Source organism: Scomber japonicus, chromosome 15, assembly GCF_027409825.1.
Source record: "Scomber japonicus isolate fScoJap1 chromosome 15, fScoJap1.pri, whole genome shotgun sequence".
Classification (NCBI taxonomy): domain Eukaryota; kingdom Metazoa; phylum Chordata; class Actinopteri; order Scombriformes; family Scombridae; genus Scomber; species Scomber japonicus.
This window is the reverse complement of record NC_070592.1, coordinates 1,975,056-1,982,141: the sequence shown is the minus strand read 5'-3', so window position 1 is coordinate 1,982,141 and position 7,086 is coordinate 1,975,056. Positions and strand designations below refer to the sequence as shown.

General features: G+C 44.7%; 1 pseudogene; it reads left to right on the top strand.

The window, feature by feature from the left end:
- Positions 1 to 3,387, top strand: part of LOC128374567 (glutamate receptor ionotropic, kainate 5-like) — a 104,521-nt pseudogene extending 101,134 nt beyond the window's left edge.
- The last annotated feature ends 3,699 nt before the right edge of the window (positions 3,388 to 7,086 follow it).

Below are 7,086 nucleotides of genomic sequence, written 5' to 3'. Positions count from 1 at the left end.
GTGTGTGTTACTGTGTGTGTGTGTGTGTGTGTGTCTCTCTCAGGTCTCGGCATGGAGAACATCGGCGGGATCTTCGTGGTCCTGATCTGCGGCCTCATCATCGCCGTCTTCGTGGCCATCATGGAGTTCGTTTGGTCGACTCGCCGCACCGCAGAGACGGACGAGGTAAACCTTCTTCATCATCCTCCTCCTCCTCCTCCTCCTCTTCCTCTCCTCACGTCCTCCTCCTCCACCTGCCCCGCCCCCAGCCTCAACCTCAGCCCAGACACCTCAGTAGGTCATCCGCCTCTGTGTGTGTGTGTGTGTGTGTGTGTGTGTGTGTATGTTAGAGGTTAACTCGGATCGGGCCAACCGAAATTACCCGGCCCCGACCCGAGACCTATACGGGTCCGGGTCCATTTTTTCTGTAGTCAACTAGGGTCCGGGTCGGATTGGATTTTACAACTTCGGGTCCCGGATCTGTTCACTAAAATGTGTAAACCGAGAAACACCGAGAGACACCGAGTACGGGTCTGACTCGGGTCAGTCACAGGCGGGGAGTTCCGGTCCTCTGAAATGAAGTCAATGGAGAAGTAACTTAGAGCTGCATTCTATCAAAAGGCCACCAGGGGGCGACCGTCTCTATACAAGTCAATGGAGAATTCACCAACTTCTCACTTGATTTCTAACCTCAGTAAACGTTTTCAAAATGTGTTTATGGTCTCAATCGCTAGTTTAAAGCCTTCTTCAATGCAGTATGATGTTCATTTGGGACATTTTGGCCTCCCTGATTTTATATGTGACGATAAAGCAGGGTATGCATTAGGGCGTGGCTACGTCCTGATTGACAGGTTGATTGACCAATGTCCTCGACATCCAGCCCTCGCAACCATAGCAACCTCCCCGCTCCGCCTATGGCTCCGTCCATGACTCCGCCTCATGCCCATATAAGTAGAATCCGTGTTTTTTATTTTTCCCATCATGCACCTGAAATTTTCAAGATGGCGCTGCCTAGATTAGAAACTATTGCTTCCGAGCAGCAGTCCACAAACCAATGGGTGACGTCACAGATGTTACGTCTGTTTCTTTTATACAGTCTATGGTCAGTCAGTGTAGTTTTATGTCAGCTACGTACAGTCATAGCGGTGCTGCTCTGTTTATATATTCATTTTTATATCAGATGAGACTGTTGCACTAAAGTTACTGTTTTATGCTGTGTTTTGTCTTTTGGCCAAAGTTAGCCTTGGGTTAGGGTTAGGGGCTTAGGGGCTTAGGGGGTTAGGGTTAGGGGCTTAGGGGGTTAGGGTTATTACGAGCCGTACACTAAAGCGGTTGTTATTATTATAATGTTGCCAAATCACAACCAGATAAAATATGAATGTTTAGTCAATAAAGACTTTGATGATCAGAGTAATCATCTTCCTAAGTTAACTACATGAAATACAATAAAGTGTATTATTAGTTATAGTTCAGAGGAGGTACAGTTACAGCTATTATTCATCCTTTTTACGGGTCGGGGATAAATGATCTCAGAACTACTCGGACATCGGAACACATTTCACGGGTCCATAACATCTCAGAAGAGTCGGAACCACTCGGATCTCGGAACGAATTTCCTCGGATCCGTTAGGGTTCAGGCACGTAATTTTTTTTTAAATGTCGGACTCACTCGGATCTCGGAATAAATTCTCCGGGTCTGACCCTAACCGTACCTGAGTTAACCTCTAGTTTATGTGTCCATCTTGTGATTCTAGTGATCTGGTCTGAAAGAAACAACATCTGTCTGCTGGAGTTTAGGAACATTTTTAAAGGCTGATTTATCTAACAGCCAGAATATTTACATTTAATAGTCAGATGCAGTTTGTGACTTTCATTTATCTGTCATTCATGTGACTTTCTGACCGACTGTTTTTACAGAACACACACATGCACACACACGCACACAGACACACACACACACACACATTCACATACACACACACACACACAGTCCATGACGTAAGAGAACATTATTGATTTACATTAATTTCCTGGAGACGTTCTTTAACATAACGCTAAAGTAACCTTTAAAGTCTTTACATTAAACAACATGAGGAATACCTGCTACACACACACACACACACACACACACACACACACACACACACACAGAGACACACACACACACACACAGTGAAGCTGCATTAATAAACAGACTCTTTAACATCTTGTTGAACTGGACTGGTAGAGCTGAAGCTTGTTGGTCTATACGTTGATAGAAAGAATAGAAACTAGTATGTTTGATATTAATGACCTGAGAGAGCAAGAATGTTTTACTTCTCTTCATCAAATAAACCATTCTGTTGTTTTTACCATCATGATCATATTTTATACCTTAGTAGCGGCAAACTCATAAAATCCAAAATATAGAAAATACATTTACAATATGTATCTGTAAATGTTTATTAACTAATAACATCAAAATTAATTTTCACATCCCATTTTCCACTCCTGCCTGTTTAAGGGTTAACACACACACTGCCCCCCCCCCCCCCCCCTCCCCCTCCCCCCTCCCCCCCCCCTCCCCCTCTTTGTCTCTCAGGTATCAGTGTGTCAGGAGATGCTGACGGAGTTTCGTAACGCCGTTTCCTGTAAGAAGAGTTCTCGTTCCCGCCGCCGTCGTCCTCTGAGCAGCTCAGGAGGCGGAGTCCTGCGCCACCCGTCCCGTCTGGCCCTGGCGGCGCCGCGGCCGATCCGCCTCGTCCGTGAGATGCGTCTCAGCAACGGGAAACTGTACAGCGGCTCCGGGCCTCTGACGGGCGGGGCCGGGGGGCAGGGATGGGGGCCGGGATGGCCAGAGGTCCGGATTTGGGCCCGGGGCCTCAGCGGCTCCTGGAGGACCCGTTAGGTATGAACGCCACCACCAGCACGCCACCCCCCCCTCCGGCCCTGATGGTCCCCCCCGCCCCGCCGCGCAGCTTCCTGCAGAGCTGCAGCCACGTGCGCATCTGTCAGGAGTGCCGGCGGATTCAGAGCCTCCGGCCGACCGCGCTCACCCCCCCTCCTCCCCCCTCCCCCCCTCCTTCTCTTCCTCCGCCTCTTCCTGCTCCCGGATCCCGTCCTCGTTGACGCCGGGTCACCCCCCACCCCCATCGCCACAACCCCCACCACCACCTCCACTACCACCACGGCTCCATGTCGCTGCCCCGCCTGCCACCTCCGCCACCCCCGATCCCATCCGACAGAGCTGACAGCGACGGGGGAGGGGGGCCGGCGGCGAGCCCGCGACACGCCAACGCCAAACCAGCACCGCCGCCCAGACCGGTGCCCCCAGCCAAGACACCCACACACCCACCCACAGACCTGCTGGGGGGGGCACGACTGAGCGCAGGGACACTGGCATCGGAGGGGTCAAAGGTCAATTTGTAACAATGAACTTCACCCTTTGACCCCGATGATGCAGCTTGATTCCAAACTGGCCAATCAGCAGAGGAGGATGGAACCATGTGACCCGTTTGCAGGGCTCATACAGTAACCTTTACATGGGGGGGGGGGGGGGGGGGGGCGGATCGAACCACTCAGACTGTCTGCAGGGGGGACCAAACATTTTGGATTAAACCAACTGACTGGTCGGACTTGACAGGAAGTGACCCGCCAAACGGACGCCATGCTGTGGTCTCTTTTGTCAACCCCCCCCCCCCCCAACCCCCCCGCCCCTCCCACATTCAGTCCTCCACCTCCTGCCTCGGCCAATCATCACGCTCCGTGCCAAGCGAGGAGGACTCAGAGACAGTTTATCAAAGGTTTTACTGTTTGAATAATGTTTGTATAGAAGGACACACACACACACACACACACACACACACACACACATACATTAACACACACACACACAGTAGCAGAGCAGCTGTACAGTGTCATGTGGAGGATGTAGCTCTTTAAGACTGAACGCTGCTCAGGAAGTCCTTCTCCTCTTCCTCTCAGCGCTGGTTTCACCTCTTACTGGTTAAACTGGGAGAACACTGGGAGACGTTTCTCTGTTTTAAACCTTTTAAAATCCTTTATTTCACTTGTGTAGTTTGTCATAAACAGTTTGGAGAGTTCAGAGACGTGCTGCTGCATCAGCTGTTCATGAATCCGTCACTTAAAGAGATGGTTCGGCGTTATTTCAACCTAGCGTCATATGAACCATGACGTCATTCTAATCAGCCTCAGCCGTTTATTTTCATTTGGTGGCAAATTAGTGGCGTTAGAGCGACAGGCGCTAACGGGACCACCAGTGTATCTGGTAAATGACCCCACTAATAATGCTGGATTGTTATCAAACTTCTACAGTAGTACAAATAAAGTCTTTACTCATAAATCCATGCATTGGCAAGTTTGTAAGTACACCAGGAGTTTATTAAAATAACACTTACCTGATGGCTTTTACTCTGCTGCTAAAGCTGGAAACATCGTCGCAATCACTGAAATACTGTGTGATCGCGAGTCACTCATCTTCACGCTCGATGTGCTCTGTGCGTGATCACGCGAGATTTCGACGATGTTTACAGATTTAGCAATAACCGCCAGGCGGGGAGCTCCGGTCCTCTGAAATGAGGCCAACCAGGAAGTAACTTAGAACTGCATTCTATCAAAAGGCCACCAGGGGGCGACCGTCTCTATACAAGTCAATGGAGAATTCACCAACTTCTCACTTGATTTCTAACCTCAGTAAACGTTTTCAAAATGTGGTCCTGTTAGCACCTGTAAACTGTGTAAACTATCAACGTCATTTTTATTTATTTACTTCATTATTTGGACAAAAAGTTATAATTTCTTTACATTTTAAAAACCTTAATGTAAACTTTTGATGCTTTATAGTTGAGTTTCAGCTCACTGATAGAGAAGACTTGTTATAGAAATATAAGTTATAGATACTTTAACACATCACACACTGACTGATACTGATGCTTTTATTCTGAAAAACAACGCCAACAATGAGCTGAAACTCAACTATAAAGCTCCTTAAAGCTGCAGAGTCTCTGTAGCTTCATCGCTGGGTCTGATCCAAGGTTATTATTATAGTTTTGGAATTTTCTTTAGTTTTTATTTTTATTTAGTTTTTCAGTTTGCTTTTTTATTTCAGTTTAGTTTTAGTTAGTTCATCAAGTGATTTAGTAGTTTCAGTTTAGTTTTTATTTTGAAGGAATTGACCAGCTTTAGTTTAGGTTTTATTTTGAAGGAATTGAGTAGTTTCAGTTTAGTTTTTATTTAGTTTTAGTTTTTCAGGTATTAAGAGAAAGTCTTGACTTGTAGAAGCTGAAAAGGATGAAAGAATGAGTGACACCAAATATGGTTTATCATATCATATATAAGTCCTTTTAATTTCATTCTTTAACCACGAAGCATAGCGGCTGCTGCAGGACAGGAAGTCACCGAGAGAGGAAAACGAAACAACAACAAAAACAAAGATGAATTTATCTGCAATTCATTGTAGTTTTTATTTTAGTTTCAGTTAACTAAATTATTTTTTCATTGCTAGTTTTAGTTTTGGTTAACTATAATAACCCTGAGTGTGATCTCATGAACAGCTGATTGAGCCGCCTCCAGAGCTGAAGCGTGTTTCTGTTAGTCAGACGGGTTAGGGGTCAGGGGTTCGGGGTTAGACAGGAAGAAGGAAGAAGAGAAGAAGAGAAGGACTCCCTCCATGAGTTTTGTATGTTTTAGGTGATTATTATTAATGCTGTTTTTACCCTCAGTATGGAGACCAACACACATCCACCCACTAACCACACTCACAGGTGAAGCTGGAGGGCTGAAAACATTCAAACCTGCAAAAAAAAAAAAAACTACTTTGTGATTGTATTTTCCTTCTACTTCCTGTCTGAGTATTTATTCTTCTTTTTCTTTCCTCTTTTTTTTTTCGGAGTCACTGAAGTTTTCTAAAAAATAAAAATAAAACTTGATGTCACGACGGAGTTCAGAGGTCAACTGTTGCACCTGTCATTGTTTTACTGTACACCTGCAGAGTACACACACACACACACAAATACACATATACACACACATATACACACACACACACACACATATACACACACACAAATACAAATACACACACACACAAATACAAATACACACACACGGAAGCGTATTGCATTCACTTGAATTTAAAAAAAAAGAATCCTGTTTTCCAGAGTAATTTATTTTTTGTGTCGATTTTTCAAGGTAATGTTTTTCTGATTTTCTGAGTAATTTTTTTTCTTTTCTGTTTTTTGGGCTAATTGAGCTCGATGCTTGTTTAGTTTAATCAAGTTTTACTTTGATCTGGGTTTAAGACACTGGGAGATGATCCTGTCTTTAAGTCATATAGAAGGTATTACTATTAAATACCATCTTACCTTAATTGACCCGGTACGGTAGAAAGTTGAAGACGGGGGCAGCAGGAGTCACCATATATGTTCCCGCGAGATTTCAAAGTATCTCGATAATTCAGAGAAAAAAATTACCCAAAAAACAGGGAATAAAATAGCCAGAAAACAGAAATAATTACCTCGAAAAACAGACCAAAAAATAAATTAAAAATTATTATTATTATTATTTTTTTATTCAAGTGAATGCAATACGCTTCCGTACAAACACACACACACACACAGAGACAGAAACAAACTCCAGGCTGCACATTTTCATTAATCACATGACAGTCTGAGCTGCTGCCGAGTGTAAGAAGAGAAACCACAGATGAGCAATCCGGCCCACTTTCCTTCCTTCCTTCCTTCCTTCCTTCCTTCCTTTCATCTTTTTGATGGACATCGGGTCAGTTTGGTCTGTTTGTGGCCGTTGAATGAAGATATGAACCTTTATAAATGAAGACCAGTATTATAGAATGAAAATAATCTTTAGCTGCAGCTCTGACAGCAACATGAAAGGAATCAATAAACTACAGGAAGGTCAAATACTCTGTGTGAATGAGCTGTAACATGAAGCACAGACCATAATAATCTGGTTACTGAGATACTGAAGGTCTTTCTCTGGTTTCTGAGCAGATTTGGAGCTTTAATGGAGACGGACATCAGAGAAAATGAAACCTCACACTGAATGAGACGAATGTGTTCAGAGTTATAACTCAGAGAAGGATGAAGATTA